Below are 24,043 nucleotides of genomic sequence, written 5' to 3'. Positions count from 1 at the left end.
ACTGATCAGTTGGTTTACCGAGCTCCACGTGGCTAGGTACGATTCTACCGAACCTTATGATTGTCGGGTACGCTTTTACCGAGTCCTCTTTGAGGCCGGGTACGATATGATGATGATGATGCCCACAGAGGCGAATGTTTTAAAAAGTTTATGCATATATATGTATTATGCATTTCATATCATATCCCCTAGAGGCACTCAGATGTTACAGGTTGTGTCTCCTCTATCTTTCTCTTTACATTACTGTTCTTGTTTTATGCTTTCCTGCCTAACATACTCGGTACTTTATTCGTACTGACGTCCCTTTTGCCTGGGGACGCTGCATTTCATGCCCGCAGGTCCCGATTGATAGGTTGACAGTCCTCCTAGTAGGCTATCAGCTCAGCGAAGGTGTTGGTGCACTCCACTTGCTCCGGAGTTGCCTATTTGGTCAGTATGCTTTGGATATGTATTGATTGATATGGCGGGGCCCTGTCCCGACCTTTATGATTTTATGTACTCTTAGAGGCTTGTAGACATATGTCAGGTGTATGGATAATTGTATGGCCTTGTCGGCCTATGTTTCGAGTTTACTAATGGTCATGTCGGCCTTATAGGCCCGTATGTCACATATATTAGTTTGTATATCATGTTGGGTCTTCATATGTTGAGTATTCCCTTATGTTTTATTCTTGTTATCTCATGTCGGGTTTTGTGGCTCATTTACTCATGATAACATGTTAAGAAAGTTATGTTACGTTGGTACTCGGTTGAGTAAGGCACCGGGTGCCCGTCGCGGCCCTTCGGTTTGGGTCGTGACAGAAGTGGTATCAGAGCAGTTCTGTCCTAGGGAGTCTACAAGCCGTGTCTAGTAGAGTCTTGTTTATGGGTGTGTTGTGCACCACACTTATAAGCAGGAGGCTACAGGGCATTTAGGTCTGTCACTCTTTCTTCTTACTCTAGATCGTGCAGTAGAGCTCAGTTGTAAGAATTCAAACTCCTAAATTCGACTTTAGTCGTAATACAACGATACCTACATCCACAAAGACAGTTGGTAAGAGATTGCATGTGGATGTGGAAGAGTTGAGTCAGAGGAACTCGATTTCACATCATGCTTATGATGAGTAAATATGAGGTCTTCAACAGATCATGTGTGTACTAAGATGTGTATGCTTCTTAATAAGGAGCCTTAAGGCACGGATATCTATTCACGAATATGGTGAAAATCTATGAGGAATTCAGAAGCTAGATACAAGTTTTAACAAGTAAAAGAAGTAAGGTGAAGAGGGGTACGAGGCACCCAGATAATGAAGATTATCAATATTTTCAAATCAGGCAGAGAAATATAAGCATTTTGGTACCTTCATCAATGACAGAGGTAAGTACAATTGGCCACACCCATCTCAGTTATGTTCTATAGGAGCTAACAGATATTATTTAAGAGAAAGATGGGATATCAGGATCTAGTTGGAGTTAGAGTAACCCAAAAATTGTGGATAGGTTGTTATCATTAACTAACGTTTCCGAAAGATGGTGCAAATGTGGTAATAGATCTCCTTCTAAGACACCCAGATGGTGAACTCTAGAGTAGTACAATCAGATACGAATACTGGAATATTCAAAAATTTCAGAAGATAGGCAGTGGGATCCTAGAAGGGACAAATATTTACCTTAGTATGACTCTAGCCCCGAGTAAAAAAAAAAGAATGTTAGGCATTCTAATGAGATGAAGCTAGGGGAGCTTATAGGGAAAGAACTTTTTGTTGAAGTTTTCAGAATAAAGTGATAGACAAAAAGAATATTATCCGGAGAATAAGAAGAAAATAAATGAAGCATCATGAGTAAGATGTGATATAGGGGTGATAACAGTAAATCAAAATATGACACGATGACAGAGTCTATAGTCAAAGTGAAGGAAAATACAAGAGGTGACAAGCCTTAAGGCAATAAAAGAGTATAAGCCATAAAGTCATATTCTTATTTCGAGAAATGAGATGGTGACTTCAACGTGATTACCAGGAGGAAAGGTTAGACCCCAGAGTAATAAAAATCAGTATGGGCTGGTGAACAAGATAAAACCGAACATGAATTAGGGACCGGAGGATTTGATAATGGTCGACATCGTGAGAATTTCAAAGATCATGCTCCAACAATAATAGAATAGACAACAGACGAATAACCTTTAAAGGTTATTTAGGAAGTCGCTTACCTAAAGCAAGCACTCTGAGCAGAGTTAATCTCAAGGGACTAAGTGTGCCAGTTACCGTAGGTGTCACCTTCGTGCGTAAGAAATTTAGTTATCCCTGGTACAGAAGGTTACCATAAGGTGATTAAAGTTCATTGATAATGTGAAAAGATGCCAAAGATGAAGAGGTAAAACAACTATGGGTAGATCGTCGTAGTACTAAATCTTAGTACTCTCCTGAAGGGGGGAATATGGTGTGATATGATATTAAGTCGGAGTTAAGCGGTTCAGTTAACTATGGAATGGTAAAGAAAGAATGTGATAAAAAGGAGAAAGGGATGATGTTGCATTTATTCAGTTCCTGCAGATATGTTGCGACTCTAGAACATTATACAAGCACGACACCGGGGAGAGGCAGTAAAAGTTTCCGGCCAGGATATTATTGATAAATAAGTGTGAATGGACACTTGATACATTAGGAGCTAGTGGTGAGAGATAAGTTAAGACAAAGGATATATCCCAAGAGGGATTATGCAGAATATATATATATATATATATATATATATATATAAGAATGGACCAACGAGTAATTAGTAGTTGATTCAGAAAGAGCCCAGTTATGGCTAGACAAGAGGTCACAGATAAATTAATAGATCATGCAATATAAATGTAGTCAACCGCAGCATAGTGAATTCAGTCTCGCAGATACGAAATCGCAATCTTTTGAAAAAAATTTCAGATAGGAGTTGAGGCAATTAAAGGTACCATTTTTAAGGTTTATTAAAATAAGAGAGAGTGTCACTAAGGAGACAATAAAAATTTGAGCTTAGAAGTAACCCTACGAGCACAAAGGCATAAATTTATGTAACTAAGGATTATTATAGGCGAGTAAGAATAACGAAAATTACCTTCGGGTGTACGATATATCAAGCTCGCAACTTTACAAGAGCCAGAAGGTCTCCCTAAGTACTACAATGAAAGACTAGCTGAGGAAATAAGGAAGAAGGTTTCCACCTAAGCATAGTGAGCTAAAGAGTAAATTATCCTGTAACAACAGTCTCACTACAATATTGTATACACTCCATAAGAAAGTGGCACCTATCATGGCTAATGAATGGTAAAAAAAAGCCATCAAAGGTGATGTTTGAGATCATATGAGGTACAGGAAATTATAGTATTCGTGGGCAAAAAGACAAGCCAAGTATTCATGCAACAAGTGATAGAACGACCAGCAAAAGTAATTGCTTACATTTAAGGACAACTGAGAAGGCACGAAAGGAAATTTATGGTGCTAGCAAGTTAAAGGAAGGTTGCGAGTAGTATAAATAGATCGGTGTAGGTCCTAAGGTAAAGTATTGTAGAGCAACAAGGTTTTAGGTAGATAGGAGTAAGGATATGAAAAGGTGAGTGAGAAGGTGACGAGAATATGTATGTCCTCGGGATTAAACCCATCAAAACAAGGGAGCTGATGATTTCCATATGTAATAAAAAGCTCGGTACAGCCTGAATGAACACAGAGGAGTCTGAGACTAGGTGCATTTAGAAGAGATGGAATGCTGCCCTGGCGGTAGAATAAGGGTGTAATTGTGATAGATAAGAGGATGATTCTTAGGCCTTTGATTGAGTAATGATTTAACGAGAAAGGGATTGCATTAGTTGCACGGGATTAGAATACCCCCATAAAATGAATTGCGTTGGGATACAATGAAATACGGTTATTGAAGTATAGTATTATCCCTAGGTGGATCAGGAAAATCACTTCATATGTTCCCCGATAAGATGTGAGCCCTAGTGACAGTGTATTACGTAAGAGGTTGCAAGTTATCAGTGATAGATTATAGATCAACATTAAGGTGAATAAACAATAGATGGGTACAAGTTCCAAAGTTCGAGATGAGATTTGTTTGTTATTCTTAGATGAATAATAATGAGGAAGCACTAAAGGACTTAGATTTATACATATAGGATAAGCAGCGAGAGAGTAACCTGGAGTTGGGTAGCAAACCTCGGTAATAATAAACCGAAGTAAGTTTTATGGTATAGTATAACCTACCTAGATGTAGTAAATCCATAAGGATAGATATACAAGGCTATGAAACAAGATATAGAAATAGTCTTAAGTTTGATAAAGTACCAAGCGAAAGACATCAGTACACCTATAGATGCCTAGAGGGACAGCTTGTCATAATTCTGTATATGTTCATAAAGTGAGGCTTAGAGATTGGCTAAAAGATGGAGGAAAAAGAGAATACAAGTCGCTAGGCGCTCATACAAGGACACAGTCGTACATACTGCATGACATAAGGTATCAAATGTTACGATGTTGGAAGAATTCCAACCACGTGTCATGTGTGACAAAGAGGCTTAAAAGGGGGGAATGCCCAAGCGTTTGGATTTATTCACAAAACAGTTGCTTAGATGGAAAGATGAGAATTAAAGTATTCGTAAGAGACATAGTTTATGAAACTGATAAGCGCATCAGTCAACATTCGAGGACGAATGTTCCAAACGGGGGAATGATGTTACACCCCAAGTTTTCATATGTGAGAGTACGTCGTAAGTCATTGATGTAAGCTCGGAAATGAGATTATATTTGGAAGCAAATAAAGTAAGTTAATCATGTTACCTTGGAGGTTACAAATATTTAAGATCATGAATAACGAGTACCAAGAGGGTTGGAAATCTTAGAAGCTAAACCAATTGAAGAAAATAAGTTTCGTCGAAAGTCGACAAGTTTCGAATGTTATAACATGTACTTTGGGGTGAGACTAGGGTTATTAACATGATAAGGAGGTTATTCTATGAGTTATTTTAGTCGTATGATATTCATTTTCTACATTTTGAAGGCAAGCAAGTTGTGGAACAAGAGTTGGCAAAGGTCATCACAAGTTACATTCATAAATTTGCTGAAATTTAGGTCAAATGTATCTGAGAATTTCTCCAAATATACTTGGAATCATGGGGTTTTCAACCTACCAAATTGAAGATCTACGAGTCTAGTTTCTAACTCATTAAACCTTTCATCAATACAACATCGGAGTAGACAGATATTCGTGTTTTCGCGAGACCACGCAAGCAGCTCCCAATGGGACCCACTTAGGCGGTGGTTGACCTACTTCAATTTATAAACGATTTGGACGCCTATTTTTGCTCATTTTTCAACTAATATTCGTCTCCAAACTTCTCCTAACCCTCCTAAACATATACCACAAGGGTTTGAAGTGATTCCAAAGTGATTACACCATATTTCAACATCAAAACTTAGTTCTAGTGAAGAACAACACCTCTTTGAGGTTGTGTTGTCATTGAGGATTGTTGTGGGCTGTATTTGGATGAAATTCCAAGTTGTTGCTGCTGTCTAAGGTGAGTATAACAACCTACTAATTGTGCTTAAGCTTGCTTGTATGTTGGTTAAGTTGTTAGGATGATAAACTATAAGATAATACTTGGACTAGCTTAAGTCACTTCTATGGTGTTGTATTGCTATTAAGGGTTGTTGTAAAATGAATATAACTTGGATTTTGACTTGAAGTTACTGTAGGAGGTATGTATATTGTGTTCTTGCTTGTGCCTAAGGTTATCTTGATATTGATTAAGTTAAATGGATGGGCTAGACCTGAACTAGTGAATAAAGTTGCTAGTTGGGGATAGTTGAAGTTGTGGATTATTTTCGTTGTTATAAATATATGGTATAAGGCTGGAATCATTGATTAATGACTTCATTATCAAGTTAATGATACTTTTATGTTGAAGTAAGAAGTCTATAAGGATTGATAAGGGGTATACGGATTCCAATCGGAGCTTGCCGCTCGTCGTAATGTAGTTGTGACTTGTTGTTGTTATATGGTGTCTTGATATTGATAATTATGTATTGATGGATTGCTCTGGTCATTGTTGTTTGTATATGGTATTGGAGGAGGCCCTTGTTACAAGGGAGATGCTGCCAAAATTTACGTAAACGAGCTACTAGCTTAAGTTATAGACTTAGCCTTTGCTCAGCACTGATTTTGAATCTCCTTATACTATGATAGATTGAGTTGACTTGTTTGAAGAGTTGCTTGGAAGGGATTAAGGACTCAACGGGTTTAAGGTATGTTAAGGCACTTTCTTCTTTCTTTTGGCATGGTCTAAAATGAAATGAACATAAACGATACGCTATTTCATAATGACTCTACTCCTAGCAACTAAGGTTGTCCATGTTGTTCTTTCCTTATAAAATTATTCTAAACAAGTGTGTATGATCCTTAAATCCTACTAAGGTTCATATTGATGGTAGGGATGTCCATAATGTTCTTAAGTCACTCCAAAAGGTTTAGAATGTGATTCCATGAGTTGAGCATGCATTATATATATGTATCTAATTTACTCTACCGAGTCGCGCTATAGTCGGTCGGGTACGACACCTATTGTGCAACCACTGATTAGTTGGCTTACCGAGCTCCACGTGGACGGGCACGATTCTACCGAACCTTATGATGGTCGGGTATGCTTTTACCGAGTCCTCTTTGAGGCCGGGTACGATATGATGATGATGATGATGCCCACAGAGGCGAATGTTTTAAAACGTTTATGTATATATATGTATTATGCATTTCATATCATATCCCCTAGAGGCACTCAGATGTTACAGGTTGTATCTCCTTTATCTCTCTCTTTACATTACTGTTCTTGTTTATGCTTTCCTGCCTAACATACTCGGTACTTTATTCGTACTGACATCCCTTTTGCCTGGGGACGCTGCGTTTTATTCCCGCAGGTCCCGATTGATAGGTTGACAATCCTCCTAGTAGGCTATCAGCTCAGCGAAGGTGTTGGTGCACTCCACTTGCTCCGGAGTTGCCTATTTGGTCAGTATGATTTGGATATGTATTGATTGATATGGCGGGGCCCTGTCCCGACCTTTATGATTTTATGTACTCTTAGAGGCTTGTAGACATATGTCAGGTGTATGGATAATTGTATGGCCTTGTCGGCCTATGTTTCGAGTTTACTAATGGTCATGTCGGCCTTATAGGCCCGTATGTCACATATATTAGTTTGTATATCATGTTGGGTCTTCATATGTTGAGTATTCCCTTATGTTTTATTCTTGTTATCTCATGACGGGTTTTCTGGCTCGTTTACTCATGATAACATGTTAAGAAAGATATGTTACGTTGGTACTCGGTTGAGTAGGCACCGGGTGCCCGTCGCGGCCCTTCGGTTTGGGTCGTGACAAAATCGCTCTTTGAAGTTAGTGAAATTTGAAGGAAAATCCTACGAGGGTAGGTCGTTATTTTTTACTTCCTTAAGCAAGGAGATTTTTCACGTAAAAATCATTGTATTTTTTATATTCCGTATATTACTAGCTATTTCTGTCTGTTTTGGGTACATCAAAAACCCTATTTCTTTGATTCGCGAAAATCAGGTAAGACATAATTCACCCCATTCCCCTCTCTTGAGCCACGGTATAATCCTAAAATTATTTAACCTTTTAAAATCACTATCGAAAAGGGAGCTTTGTAAATTTATTAAAATTAAAAATATAAATAGTTTTAATCTTTCCTTATAAGCTAAATCTCTGCTATTTGAAAAAAGTATGAAATAGGTCAATCTTCCCTGCATGCATAAACTAGCGGACCAATCATTAAGTTGGAATACTCCTTCCAACATGCATGAGCGAACCTCCGGAACTAGTTAAGAATAGCGACACTAACCCAGCTCTGATAATTTAACAAACGACACGGCTGAAAGTTCATAATTAAAATTATTTTTCTGATAGGAAAGTTTGACTAAAAGAAATTGGCAGTGTGACACGATAGAATTTTGTGCATGTGATAATTCGCGATATCTTAGGTTAGACAAAAGTAACTAGTTATAATGGACTCCAAATGGAAACTATCCATTATGGCCGGAAGTGAACAATTCTTAAACTTCACATTCTTAAAGACACGATTTTTCTTATCACATGCATGAAAGTGTTATTTAGAATTTTAAAGTTACCATGAAATACTGACTTTATTTATAGTAATAGTAGTATGTATTTTAGGTAGTTTAATAGCTGTCAGATGGCGCACATAGTGAATGTTCGAAGTTCTCTTTGTCCCTATCGGATCGTATTTCAATCAATTATATATTCGTATTAATGGAACATATTAATGGGTTTTTATGAGGGAAATTAAATAAAGAGTTGAAGCTGGGTTTGCAAATTAGTGACTGAATTAGATCAGATATCAAGTCTAATGTTCGAAGAAGTTCTCTTTGTCCCTATCGGATCGTATTTCAATCAATTATATATTCGTATTAATGGAACATATTAATGGGTTTTTAGAGGGAAATTAAATAAAGAGTTGAAGCTGGGTTTGCAAATTAGTGACTGAATTAGATCAGATATCAAGTCTAACTTTTTAGAGTATTTATAGTGTCTGTCATGGAGGAGCGCAATCAAATAAATTATACTATATATATAAGTTAAAATTAATTTTTATGTACATACTAATGTTCACATTAGTTAATGAAATCTTGACTATGCCCCCTGCTTGTCATTATTCAATATCTTATTATTACTGGCGAAATGCAAGATGTCATTCGAACAAATTATATTGTATATATATGTTAAAGTTAATTTTTATGCACATAATAAAGTTTAGGTTACTTAGCGAAATCTTGACTTCGCCAGTGTTTATCATTGTTGTTCAAATTCATCAACCAACTGATATTATTGCATAATGCGCTATGAAATAAATAGGAATATGAACATAAAATTCTGCCTCTTTGCAGTCTCGAGGGTCTCTTTCGTTCATTTCTTTGTTGTTTTAAAAGTTGTTGTTTGTCTTAATTTGTACGTCTCAATTCACCATTCTGCAAATGAATTAGTGGAGATATAGAGAGAGGCTTATATATAGAGAACTCCCCAAATGCTGAAAAGGGCAGATGTTAGTTTATGCCCGCCACCGTCTCTTATTCTCCGTGTGGCCCTTTGGTAAACAGAAACACCGAAAAGAAGACACTAATTGACGCTGATATAATTATATCAGTCAGGTGAGTGTGTTGGAGGAATAAGTCATAAAACATGGTACGCTTAAAGAGACATCCAGCAAGTTTTGAAGATATACGCGTTGCATGCCTATGCCTTTAATTTTTCTCTTACACATGCGTGCAGATACAGTTACCATGCATAGAAGGCTATACTGTGTTACGTATCTGCATTTCTTTTCCCGTGGCTCTAATGAGTCTCATTCCACCGCTTTAAGAGATAGGAAGGAATTACAGTTTTACTTACAATTCGACAAATTCAGACTCATCTTATTTATTTATATTAAAAATTTATTTTGATATATATAAAAAACATTATTCAAAACTCAGTAAGCTATTACGAGTAGTATCTTTTTTTGGATAAAAAAATTATTAACTAAAATCTTATCGTCTCTGTTCAAGAGGGAAACTAGGTACAGGTAACGTCAACTGATTTCTTCAAGCAAAGGCGTCTCAATAAAACTCGTGGCCTAAAATCAAACTTTAATTAAGGCCTTGATTTCTTTTCTTTTTTTGTCGATAGTATAGTTATCTTGTAAAATATATTATGTAATATTACATTGATTCCTTTTTTTCTTTCTTTCTTTTTTGTCTATAGTGTAGTTATCTTATAAAATATAATATTAATATTTATATTGGTAAGAAAATTTAAGTTAATAAGATGTTAGCCACATACTTACAATTGGTCATGTTGGATCTTATTGTAAAATAATGTTGTTTATCAATATGAATATTTGAGTATCTTAATTCAAAGTTCTAAATATTTTTAATGTTAAAAAATAGATAGTCTTTCTTTATAAGGATTTAGTATTTCTATTTTCTTTTTTTTATAAATTTCAATATTGTCTAAATGAAAATAAAATAGTATATTCACAACTAAAATATCTTTGAGGCCCTAGCATTTAGGGGCCTAAAGCAAAAACTTTACTAGCCTCCCCTCGAGCCACCCCTGTCTTCATGAAGAAGTTTCACTTGGCAAATAAGTTAGAAATAATATTTTAGTTATATAAAAGTTAGTTTCACTTAGCAAATTAGTTAGAAATAATATTTTAGTTATATAAAGGTTGTTGAAATCATCGACGTAAGGGAAGATTATAATGTTGAACCCAGCGGGTGGACCCCCTTCTATTTAAATTCTCACTCCCATGGTTAAGAGGCCGACCTATTAATTTTTTAAACAAAGAATGTAGAGGAGTCGTTTGGTTAGGAGAATTTACATTCATATCCGCTTTTTGGGTCATGTTTTAATTATACTCGCTTTGTAAAAGAAATTACAAACGTACCAACTTTTTGCGTGAACTTCAGGCATACGGACCTGAAGTAGTAAAGACAATCACGCAAACTTCAGCATTCTAGTGGACGGGCCTGAAGTTGATTGTAATTGCTGAACTTAAGCATTCTACTAGTTGAACTTTTATTCTTTATTTGCTGAACTTAGCATATTTTAGCTGAAGTTTTTGCCTGAAGTAGCAAAGACAATTACGCAAACTTCAGCATTCTAGTATACGGGCTTGAAGTAGCAAAAATTGCTGAACCAAATGTTGGCTAAAGTTTTTGTTTGTAATTGCTAAACTTAAGCATTCTACTAGCTGAAGTTTTGTTCTCTATTTGCCGAACTTCAACATGTTTTAGCTGAAGTTTTGTTTTATATTTGCCGAACTTCAACATGTTTTAGTTGAAGCTTTGTTATGTTTGTAATGAATTTCAGGGCTGAAATTTGTTTTGTATTGATGATTGAATTTCTCATCTTTCTACTGATACAGTTCATAAAAATCCTTCTAATCTCTCTGGTTGGGTACAAAGCATATTATTTGAGTTCAACAACACTTCAATTCCCTCTAATTTCGACATGACTGGGAGTATTGGAGAAAAAGATTTATGTGTATCCCCAGTTGGTGGTGCATCTTCTAGTAGTATTACTATCAATGAGCAAAACAGAATTATTTTCGATGACGAGTTGAGATGCAACAACAAGGCCATTTGTACTTGTAGATTCACAAAAAATTGGTGTTCGCCTTGTGCACACATTAATAGTGTGTGCTAAAGCAATAAATCTTCAATCAATAATACTTATACAGAGTCTCATGTGTTTGAGAGAGAAAAGAAGAAGAAGAAGAAGAAGAAGAAGAAGAAGAAGAAGAAGAAGAAGAAGAAGAAGAAGAAGAAGAAGAAGAAGAGGAGGAGGAGGAGGAGGAAAAGAAAGAAGGAAGAAAGGAGCGCACATGTAGGAGGAAGAAGCATGCGCCTGAATTTGTAAAAATTAGAGTATAGGTTAAATAATTTTAAAAATATGGGTATAGGTTAAATGGGGGCGACCAAACAGGGCGCCCCGTGCAATTTTTACGTTTGGTTTAGCACCATGTGGGGTGGTAATTTGGGCCAAATCCATTCAACCCGCTCAACTCGTCCAACACGCCCAACTCGTCCAGAGATTAATGTGTTAGGCTACAAACATTTTAGCTCATGGGTCTATTTGGGTTGAGCCCAAGTTAACCCATCATTTTTATAGCCCATTCTGACCCATGAAGTAGTCCAAATACAACTCATGAAGCTCACTCAAAACAAAGGAATTCCAACCCAACTGAAGGCTTGTTTGGAAATTTACATAGTTGTCCCATTATTAGTTTCTGTATCAAACTTAAAAAATGAAATTTTAATAATTTTTAATGTAAATATGAATAATTTTGTAATTAAGTTGTGGTAAAATTTACTTATATTAGAATTAACATAAAAGATATTTTTCAACTTACAAATGTTAAATACTAATTTTTTATTTAAGAAAATATATTTTGATGCTCAAAATACTAATAGTGGTATGAAACAATAAAAGAAGAAGAAGAGTATTGCAGAGAAACAGAGAGAGATGATTCTTATTGATTTGGAGTGATTTACAATGAAATAGAACCCCTCTATTTATAAGGGAAAAGTGCTTAGCCACCAAGTAACAACCCTACAATCTCTCTAAAATATAGACATTCACCTTAAATAAAATCCTAGTTTTAACACTCCCCCTTGAATGTCTATTCAACAGATAATGTGTCTCGTTAAAACCGTAATTAAAATAAAATCCAGTGGAAAAATATTTAGAGAAGGAAAAAGAGTACACATGTTTAGAAATACGTCTTTTGGTTGCCTCGTTAAAAACCTTGCAATGAAAACTCAATGGAACAAAACCTTGTAAGGGAAAAAGAGTACAATGCGTATTAACTCCCCCTAATGACAGCATCAATTCACATCTTTGAGCCTTCGCATTCCAATCTTGTGCACCATCTTCAAAAGATCGTTGGTAGAGATTTGATAAACAAATCAACCGTATTAACTTTTTATGAACTTCAAGTTCATATTGTTTTATTCGAGGATCTAGATGTACAAATGATAATTAATTCCACGTAACTTTTTCTCAATTGTTTATCGTGTCTCCCCTTCATGTTAGAAAAACTAACTTGTTTCCTCAACTTTGAGAACCCATCTTTTTGCGTTATGGTGTTAATCAAAATATACATCGCATATCAATAATAATTGTCACACCTACTTTTTCCGTACCCGAGAGGGTACAAGAGAGTTTTTCCAATTAAAGGACAATCGAAACGGGATTTGTTTATTTATTTCAGAGTCGCCACTTGGGAGATTTAGGGTGTCCCAAGTCACCAATTTTAATCCCGAATCGAGGAAAAGAATGACTCCATATTACAGTCTGCGCACCAGAAATCCGGATAAGGAATTCTGTTAACCCGGGAGAAGGTGTTAGGCATTCCCGAGTTCCGTGGTTCTAGCACGGTCGCTCAACTGTCATATTTGGCTTGATTATCTGATTTAATACAAATATGAACTTATGTGCAAATTTTAACTTTTTACCGCTTTCATAATTATTATTATTATTTTTTACAAGGAATTGCAACGTTGTGAAAATGTATCTCGAACCGCGTTACAATCAATGTACCTGTGGTCGTCGACACACTTTGACTCCGTTGAGATTTGGATTTGGGTCACATCAATGTGCACCCGAGTTTAAGAAAATTAAATTATTAAAGGCGCGCCTAAAGCGACTAACGTATCATCTACTTTGGGTAGGGCCGTGGAATTTTGCTAAACGGTCCATCCCGAAGTCTAAGCAATATAAAGCAAATATTTACTGAGGGCCCCGCAATTTTGTATTTTTTATTTGGCGAGGCTCATCTCATTCTTATTTTTAAAGATAAACCTATAGTGACTACATTTCTTCTATTAAGTTTGTCTCTAAAAATAAAAGAAAATTTCTCAAGTAATTACCATGCTGAAAAAAAAATAACTTATTAGTTATTAGTTTACGGCTAATGTGAATGGAAAATTGCGATCGAGTTTGTACAAAGAAAAATTGCTTTCATTCTATATTCTATTATTCAATAATACTGGAACATGAGATTGACACACCATAATATCAAAAACAAATTAACTAGTATTTGATTAATTTAAACTAAAATTATTAGATGAAGAAGTTATACATATGCAAGCTCATTACTCATTAATTAATCGACTACATTTTTATACAAAGAAAGGAAAATTATATTCAAACACAAATCTAAACAGGAGGGATTCAACAGGAACAAAGCCTGATTAATATTTCATTTCGCTTCAAGCCGAGAGTGTACAAATGTGTACCTGGAAATGACAGTACAAGAAGAAGAAGATCAGCAAAGTAGTATGTAACACAGCAACATACAGCAGCAGAAAGCCCAACACAGTAGCTTTAACACCTCAGTCCAGAAATCCCAGCAACACGGAGAAAACTAGTAAAAATGGAGAAGACAAATAGTGCGGAAATCTCTCTTTATTTTTTTTTTCTAGATTTGAACTCTCTATGGTGTTCTTCCACTCTCAATATTTCAGAAAATTTGTTTCTATCTTTTTTACTCTCTCAAAAATGAATTATGTCCTTGTATATTCTGTGTATCCAGAGTGTATATCAAGTGTATACTGCTCTCTCCGCCCCCTCTTTTTTTCTTCTCTCTATCTAGTTTTTCCTCTCTTTTTTTCCACCCTTCTTCCTAAATTTTCTCTTCTATTTATAGCAAAATTTTCGAAATTTTCAGATTTGTTTTTTATTATTTTATTATTTTTTTAATTAAAAGAAATCCCACTTACAAATTGCTTTTATTTTTTTAGAAAAAGAAATCCCACCTTTATTTACTTTTATTTTTAAAATTCCAACTTTAATTACTTTATCTTATTTAAAATCCCACTTTTTATTTTTTTAAAAGAGAATCTCACTTTATTTAACTTTTCTTTAAAAAACAAACCACTATCTTTTCTTTTTCTTTCAAAAATGCTACTTTCAATTACTTTAAATTTTTTAAATTTTCAGATATCTTTATATTTATTTTTTAATTCCAACCTTCTTTTACTTTTAAATTTTTTAAAAATTTCCACAAAACTTTTTATTTTTTTAAATCTTCTACATTCTTTTACTTTCTTTTTTTAAAAACAAAAAGAGAATTTCACCTATTTTTACTTTTATATTTTTTTTTATTCAATACTTCCCTTTTTCTTATTTTTTTTTTAAAAAATCATTCCCGAAATTATTATATTTTTTTTAATATATAAAAAAACAAAAATAAAACTATTAATAGTGATAATTCACCTTTTATTTTTTATTTTTTTGGTTTTGTTTTGTGTTGGACAAAAATGAAGAAGGGGTGTTGGGTTAATGGAGCGGACCGGGTCGACCCGGTTTGAAGTGGACCGGGTCATGGGGAAAGTTGGGCAATTATTTGGGCCTGTGGTTTGAAATTGAAGAAGTGGCCCAATCCGATTTTTCTTTGTATTTTTGTTCTCTTTTCTTCTTTTATTTTTCTAAAACTAAATTATAAAAGTACTTAAATTATTATTAAGAACTAAATTAAGTTATAAAAGCGCAAATTAACTTCCAATAACAATTAACGCACAATTAAGTAATAATTAAGCATAAAATTGTTCATTTGGACATTAAATGCTAAAAATGCAAAAGATGCCTATTTTTGTAATTTTTAATTTTTGTAAACAAATTTAATTACTAACAATTGTAGAATTAAATCCTACATGCAAAATGCGACATATTTTGTATTTTTTATTAATTTAACAAATAAACATGCATAGACAAACATACAAATAGTTACACAAAATATCACAAAATATCACAAAAATTGCACACCAAGAAAAATTATTTTATTTTTGAATTTTTTGGGAGTAATTCTCATATAGGGCAAAAATCACGTGCTTACAGCTGCCCCTCTTTGCCCGAAGACACGAAGGGTTTTCGTGCAAAGATAAAGCGAGCGATTTTTGCCCATCCGAGTCCTCCGTGTGAAGCATTTTTTTTTTGTTTTTTTTTTGAAAAAGATTTGATCGAACCTTTGCTTCAAAGGTTTTCTACATATCCTGGGCTAAACAGGAATCAGGTCAATGTAGTTCGGGAAGTTTTGGTAGCTGGGACTACCGTGAGACTGCAATGTTACTGTTGTTGCATGCTGTTATCACTGCTTACCGATCTCCTTGTTACACCGTGTTTAAAAGAAAACAAGAAGCTAGGCTAGACTAAAATTTGTTCTTGTTGCCTTGCTTTCTTGTCGGCTTGTGTTTCCTCCGGTGCTTTTCTTCAGATGCTTTTCTTCCTTTTGACACATGCACTTGAGTTTGTGCTGGGACCTCTTGTTGCATCCTTTTGCTTCCCGGTGCTGGGGATTTTTATTGTTTCCTGCTGGGGATTCCTGTTGTAACCCTCTGTTTTATTGTCCTCTGACTTGATCTTGAAATGTGTGCCTCTGTTGTATGGGCGGGCTCCCAACTTCAATACTTGAAAATTAATGCTGAAATGTATGCCTCTGTTATCTGGGCGGGCTCCCAGCTTCAACGCTTGAAATGTAAAGACTGAATGTATTCCTCTCGTTATACAGGTGGGCGCCTGGCATGAAATGTGAAGACTGAAAAGTATTCCTCTCGTTATACAGGTGGGCGCCTGGCTTCATCATCTTGAATTTAACAACCTCTATTTTCCAGGCGGGATCCTACCACCAAAACAAACAAAACAAACGAAAATTTCCTAACCTCAGTTTGCACTGGGAAGATTTGTGAGTCGTTAGCAAAATTGTAACCTATTTATACTACTGATGCAATGATGAGAGTAAACTAAAGACTAGACTAGGATGTGCATCTCCTACGAGTAAAACCAAAAACTCTTGCTAGCAAATGTGTCTGCTAAAATAAAAACCTCGATGACTCAAACTAGAAAGTGCTTCTTCTATGGTTGAATCGGAATGAACTAAACTAGGAAGTGCGTCTCCTTGGGGTGAAAACTTCAGTGACTAGAACTAGGAAGTGCGTCTCCTATGAATAAAATCTCGATTTTAGGAAGTGCGTCTCCTAAAAAAACTTGAAAGACCTTGATTAGGAAGTGCGTCTCCTACAGGTAAAAGTTCAATAAACTAGACTAGGAAGTGCGTCTCCTATGGTCGAACTTAAAATGAATCAAACTAGGAGGTGCATCTCCTAAGGGTGAAATCTCAATTCCGGAAGTGCGTCTCCTGAAATAAAATATAATCTGAAAAAGCCAAACTAGGAAGTGCGTCTCCTATAAATGGACTATCAATATTAGGAAGTGTGCCTCTTATGGGTAAAATCTCAATGACTCAAACTAGGAAATGCGTCTCCTACGAATGAAATCTTAAATGAACCAGACTAGGAAGTGCGTCTCCTAAAGCAAAAGTATAACCTGAGCGAACCAGACTAGGAAGTGCGTCTCCTAATAATGAAAACTTAATTCAGGAAGTGCGTTTCCTATGCATGAAATTAAACTTAGGAAGTGCGTCTCCTAGGGGTAAAATAGTCTTAGGAAGTGCGTCTCCTATGGGTGAAACCTTAATGATTTTGAACTAGGAAGTGCGTCTCCTATGAATGAAAATAATTTAGGAAGTGTGTCTCCTATGCGTGAAATCTTAATTTAGGAAGTGCGTCTCCTATGGGGTAAAAGTAAACTTAGGAAGTGCGTCTCCTATGGGGTAAAAGTAAACTTAGGAAGTGCGTCTCCTATGGGCAAAACTAAACTTAAGGAAGTGCGTCTCCTATTGGGTACAATAACTTTAGGAAGTGCGTCTCCTATTGGGAAAAACTAAACTTAGGAAGTGCGTCTCCTATTGGTAAAACTATTCTTAGGAAGTGCGTCTCCTATTGGTAAAACTTACTTAGGACGTGCGTCTCCTCTTGGTGAAACTAACTTAGGAAGTGCGTCTCCTCTTAGTGAAACTTACTTAGGATGTGCGTCTCCTCTTGGTGAAACTTAACTTAGGATGTGCGTCTCCTGTTGGTGAAACTTACTTAGGATGTGCGTCTCCTGTTGGTGAAACTAACTTAGGATGTGCGTCTCCTGTTGGTGAAACTTACTTAGGATGTGCGTTTCCTGTTGGTGAAACTAGCTTAGGATGTGCGTCTCCTGTTGGTGAAACTAACTTAGGATGTGCGTCTCCTGTTGGTGAAACTTAACTTAGGATGTGCGTCTCCTGTTGGTGAAACTTAACTTAGGATGTGCGTCTCCTGTTGGTGAAACTTACTTAGGATGTGCGTCTCCTGTTGGTGAAACTAACTTCGGATGTGCGTCTCCTCTTGGTGAAACTTACTTAGGATGTGTGTCTCCTGTTGGTGAAGCTAACTTAGGAAGTGCGTCTCATGTTGGTGAAACTAACTTAGGATGTGCGTCTCCTGTTGGTGAAACTTAACTTAGGAAGTGCGTCTCCTATTGGTGAAACTTAACTTAGGAAGTGCGTCTCCTATTGGTGAAACTTAACTTAGGAAGTGCGTCTCCTATTGGTGAAACTTAACTTAGGAAGTGCGTCTCCTATTGGTTGAAACTAAACTTAGGAGGAAATGCCTCTCCTATGGGTGAAACTAAACTTAGGAAGTGCGTCTCCTATTGGTGAAACTTAACTTAGGAAGTGCGTCTCCTATTGGTGAAACTTAACTTAGGAAGTGCGTCTCCTATTGGTTGAAACTAAACTTAGGAGGAAATGCCTCTCCTATGGGTGAAACTAAACTTAGGAAGTGCGTCTCCTATTGGTAAAAATAAACTTTAGGAGGAAATACATCTCCTATGGGTAAAGACAAACTTAGGAGGAAATGCCTCTCCTATGGGTGAAACTAAACAAACTTAGGAGGAAATGCATCTCCTATGGGTAAAAATAAACTTTAGGAGGAAATACATCTCCTATGGGTAAAAAACAAACTTAGGAGGAAATGCATCTCCTATGGGTGAAACTAAAACAAACTTAGGAGGAAATGCATCTCCTATGGGTAAAGACGTGGAATGTATTCCCTTATTATACAGGTGGGCGCCTAATGGTAAAGACACAAAATGTATTCCCTTGTTATTACAGGTGGGCGCCTAAAATATGAAATGCACAGACAAAAAGTATTCCTCTCGTTATTCAGGTGGGCGCCTGTCTAAACTAAGACATAAAAGTATTCCTCTCGTTATTCAGGTGGGCGCCTGTTGGTAAAGACATGAAATGTATTCCCTTGTTATGCAGGTGGGCGCCTAATAGTAAAGACATGAAAAATGATATGCCCGCATTATATTGGTGGGTGACCTAGAATAGAAATGAAAAGACAGAAATGTATTCCTCTCGTTATTCAGGTGGGCGCCTGTCTTCATTAATAACTTTGAAAATAACATCCTATTTGAGGGCGGATGAACCCAAACTATCCTATTTGAGGGCGGATGAACCCAAACTATCCTATTTGAGGGCGGATGAACCCGACATATCCTATTTGAGGGCGGATGAACCCGACATATCCTGTTCGAGGGCGGATGAACCCGACATATCCTGTTCGAGGGCGGATGAACCCGACATATCCTGTTCGAGGGAGGATGAACCCGACATATCCTATTCGAGGGCGGATGAACCCGAAATATCCTATTCGAGGGCGGATGAACCCGACATATCCTATTCGAGGGCGGATGAACCCAAAGAAAAAAACTTGAAAAATGTCTTACCTCGAAAACTTGTTGGGGATAACACTGCTGAGGAATTATTTACTTACCTGTTGGGGGATAAAATGTTATCAGCTGGGGATTGCGTTGTTGAGGATAACACTGCTAGGGGATTCTGATTACTTCAGAACTAGTGCTTCACTCTTCGGAAGGCTGTTGGGAATGATGCTGGCCTCTTGCTTTTTCTAAGCTCAAGTTTCATCCATTTGCTGGGGAACGACTTCCTCCATTGAAACTTATTATGTTGGGGGCAACATTGGTTTAAAGACCACTTCCCTTGAGACTGGCGTTATCTTTATTCTTCCCCGAATGGGTACCTGACTTCCAGAAAATCTTCTAAATGGAAGGAAAATTTTCTGCCCCAGTTTGATAATATCCCTTGTGGTATGCATTTCTGGCCTCAATGCCATTTCCTTTACCTGCTTCAAATCAAACAACATTTGTTAGTTTAAAACATGGTGGTTGGTTGTGATACTCCTGCTGGGATGGTTTTTCCTTTTTCCTTCCTTGCTCTGCGTTGCACAACTTGTTGGGGATGATATTATTTGCTGGGGATAATCCCTTTCTGCTGGGGATATCCCTCTTCTTTTGTGGCATATCTCGGAAACTGGCATTTCCCCGACCTTTTAGTCTAGTATGGATTTCACCAAATCATGCTCACTACTCTCCTTGCTCTGTTCATGGGCCTTGGCCTTGAGGTTTATAACCTTGGTTTTGGCAAGGATATCCTTCTTGACACTCGTCACTCCTTTGTCAATTCCCTTTTGCTGGGGATATCTTTCTTGACATTGGCCTCGCGCTTGTTCCTTGCTGACTATACCATTTGGATGTACTAGTCAGATCTCATCTGGCATAATTGGAAAGCTGATGGCATATTTTGAAGTCAATTCTCACTTGTTCTGACCAAACAGACTCTACTAGGGAATTTTTCTATGAAAGGAGAAAGATAAAAGAAACAAAATAAAAGACAAAGGAAACGATGATTCTTTAACAAAAGAAACTATAAATAAAAATCTATCAAACGTAGATACCGATCTATTGGTCATGACATGCACATGTGGCCTATCTTCTGCCGTCAATCGTCTTTCAAGACCTTCCCTTGACGATTCCCTATCTAATTTCCAATCTTATTCGACTTGTAGTGCCCGAAGGGTTTTCACTATCAAGCCTCTCTCATTTTGGTTTTCTCTCAGCTTTCATCGCCTTATGGTGCCTGTGAAGGTTTTCACTGATAAGACTCTCTCATTTGTATCACTTCCTAGCTGGGGATTTGGAGTATTGCCGGTATGACTCTCTCTGCTGGAGATTAGAGTCCTTTCTACTGTGGAACAGAATGTTATGTTCGCCGGTAAGACTCTTCATTTGTCTGACTTGACATATTTTGAAGACTGATCAAAAGGTCTTTCTTGGGACCGTAATGTGGGTTTTGGATAGGGTTAGAAAGAAAGGGTATTAAAGGCTCAAAAATGCATCGATTTCGGGTTATTAATTACAACCTTCGGAACTAGATTTATTTACAACAAACGCAACATCTGCCCCAGTTTCTTGCTTGGGGATTTTTTAATTGATTGATCTTTTTTTCATTTTTCAAAATTATGACCGAGCCGTGAAGCGCCTACGTATCCTCTTTGAGGAATTAGGTCAAACGTAGTTCCCAATTCCTCTGTTTTTATTTGACTTTCCTTTGTTTTTTTTTATCATTTCTCTTTTCTTTTCTTTTCTTTTCTTTTCTTTTCTTTTCGCCTTTTCTCGTTTTGTTGTTTTCTTTCTTTCTCTTTTTTTTTTCGTTGCTACTGATTCCGAACGAGGGGTATGAAAGAAAATAAATAAGGCTCAAAAGAGGTAACGAAGGATAAAGTGTTTAGGTAGCAGAACAAAATGCCTTCGTCATTCCAGTCTTCAAGACATGCCAACTGCAAACAACATAATCAAACAATAGATTTACAGTCTCTACCAGCGAAATGGTTTGAATAATAAAACAAACAAAACAACCAGAATAAAATCCTAACACAAACTGGACAAAATTTAAAACAAACTGCTATGACAAAATGGAAAGATAAGAAGGTTTGACACAGGACAAAATCCAAATTACAACCTTAATAATCCGGACAACAGAAATGACAACAAAATAAGCCACCAAATGCTTCTTTCTTGTTAACCAAGGAACAAAGCGTCCTTCCACTTTATCAAGACTGGCATCTTAGCCACTGAGCTTTGCATCGATACTGCCAAGACCATTACCAGCTTCAATATCATCAACATCGGTCAACAAGTTCTCAAGAGGATTCGCGTGCTCCCTGTCACTGTCATCGATCTCGATTTCCCCTTCCTGAATCATTCTTTCTATTTCCTTTTCAAAGAACGACAGTCTTCAATGCTATGTCCTTGGACATTAGAGTGATACATGCATCGTACAGCAGGATCGAATCCTTTTGCATATGGGTCTGGAGTATAGCCAAGGAGCGGCTCAATCAGTCCTGAAAGCTTTAGCTTTTCAAACAAACTTGCGTAGGACTCCCCAATTGGCGTGAAATTGTTTCCTTGCCTTTGTTTTCCCCCATGCCCCTGTTTTCTAGGGTCGTTGGGTGCTTGAAAACGTTGTGAAGGCAAGAATGCATTACGTGGTGCTGGCTCTCGCCAGCGGGGGTGACCTGATGGTTGACCCTGCGACCGGACCTTGTTCGGAGGATAATACTGAGGCGGATTATATGGAGCTCGGGGGCAGGCTTGGGCATGATGGGCTGAAAAGAGTGGCTCTGATGGTTGGTAGTAGGGTTGTGGAAGGTTGTATGGAGTGTGTGGATAATTTGGATGACTGGGCCTGGGCTGGTAGTGAGGGGAAGGACCTCTAAATTTGGACCCAGTACCTGCTTCGACTGATGCGACCTCGAGCGCACCTCCCGCGCCGCTCTGAATAGCCTGGGTCGTTGCCTTGATCGCTGAGTAATTTAGGATTTTGTCAGACCTTAGACCTTCCTCTATCATGACCCCTATCTTTACCACTTCATTGAAGGATTTCCCAACCGTTGTCACCAAGTGACCAAAGTAAGTTGGATCCAATGTTTGCAAGAAGTAGTCCACCATTTCTCCCTCTTTCATGGGAGGATCAACTCTGGCCGCTTGTTCTCTCCAGCGGAAACCAAACTCACGAAAACTTTCCCCAGGCTTCTTTCCAGTCCTCAGCAATGTGAGACGGTCAGGGACTATCTCGAGATTGTATTGAAAATGACCTGCGAAAGCCTGCGCCAGATCATCCCAAGTGTACCATCTGCTGGAATCCTGCCTGGTATACCATTCTAGTGCCGATCCACTCAGACTTTGGCCGAAATAAGCTATCAACAGCTCATCTTTGCCACCTGCCCCTCTCATTTTGCTACAAAAACCCCGTAAATGTGCCATGGGGTCACCGTGCCCTTCATATAAATCAAACTTAGGCATCTTGAACTCCGCCGGGAGTTTGATGTCCGGGAAAGGGCATAGATCCTTGTAGGCCACGCTGACCTGGTTGCCCAATCCGTGCAGGTTCCTGAAATACTGCTCCAGGCTTTTGAACTTCCTCAATACCTCATCTTGTTCTGGGGCTTTAACCGGCTTTTCAATCTCTGCCGGTACCTCCAAGTGCGGATTGTAGGCATGTGGTTCGGGGGCATGGAATGTGGGCTCAGGGGGATAGTATTGCGTATCATGAGCCTGAAACAATGGCTCGCTGGTTGATCTTTGCAGGGTGGCTGATGTGGGTCCCATAAAAGTGGGAACATTTGGTGTCGGGAGAGGTTGATGGGATGGTGGAGCTTGGGAATCATGGGGGCTTCTCTCCTGAAAACAAGGGCTCTTTTGTGCTTTGGCTAGAGCTAGCTGCATTGCATTCATCTCTAGTCCCATCCTTTCTATCTTTTCCATCGCTTCCTTTAACAACTGGCTCATCGGCCTTTCTTCCTCGGTACTATTCTCTGAAGTAGTCATGCTTGTTGTTATCGGTCCTTTGGATCTAGTTTGGTAAGGGTGTGTTGCCAGAATTCTTTAACAACTAACTGTTTGAGATTCGGAAAACAACAAACTTGTTAGCGTTTAGAGTTTAACAGATTTGATAACAACACATTGAGGATGCAATGCTCCTAGGCAGTTAACCGTTTCTAACATGCTTTGCTTCAAACAACATGCGTCATCCCGGCTTGCTTATTTGCCCCTTTGAAGTACTTTGGGAACCCTTGTATTTTATTCTATTTTGTATTTTCTTTTCCTTTCGATTTTTTCATTTTTCCTTTTTCGATTTTTTTTCATTTTTTTTCGTTGTGGTCGAATCTTATGGAGATTGCCTACGTATCATGACCCTGCATGAATCAGACCTTACGTAGTTCGGACCAATAAAGATAAACAATACTCAACATTTTATTTTATTTTTTAAATTTTCATATTAAAACCAACTGGGTTTCAAAGGTTTAAAGATGACCTACAAACTTGAAAATCAAACAACCCGCATATTCTAATCAAAAGATTTACAAACTCAAAACAAACGGCCAGCTTCCTTTCCCCGTTTGTCAAATGCAACCAAACGGCTATTTTTGCAAATGTGGCCCCTTCCAAATTTCACATGAGTTTGAGGCCGGGGAGGATTATTTTATGACACTTTACAAACTTTTCCGTTCTTTTACGAAAATAACCTTTCGACAATTGAAAGATACTCTAAGGCTATTTCGGCAAGAACGGTTTAAGATACTGCCGAAGCTGGCTCGGCTTATTTTTGACTAAAAATCCAAACGGTATTCACCTGACCGCTGACTCTTGTTTTTTTTTTTTTTTCAAATTACAATAAAAGCCTGGTATTGTAAACACGGCCCTTCAGCGTCTCGGAGATGAAGATTTTTTAAGAC

Source organism: Nicotiana sylvestris, chromosome 6 (genome assembly GCF_000393655.2).
Source record: "Nicotiana sylvestris chromosome 6, ASM39365v2, whole genome shotgun sequence".
Classification (NCBI taxonomy): domain Eukaryota; kingdom Viridiplantae; phylum Streptophyta; class Magnoliopsida; order Solanales; family Solanaceae; genus Nicotiana; species Nicotiana sylvestris.
The sequence above is the reverse complement of the archived record's forward strand: the minus strand, read 5'-3'. Positions refer to the sequence as shown.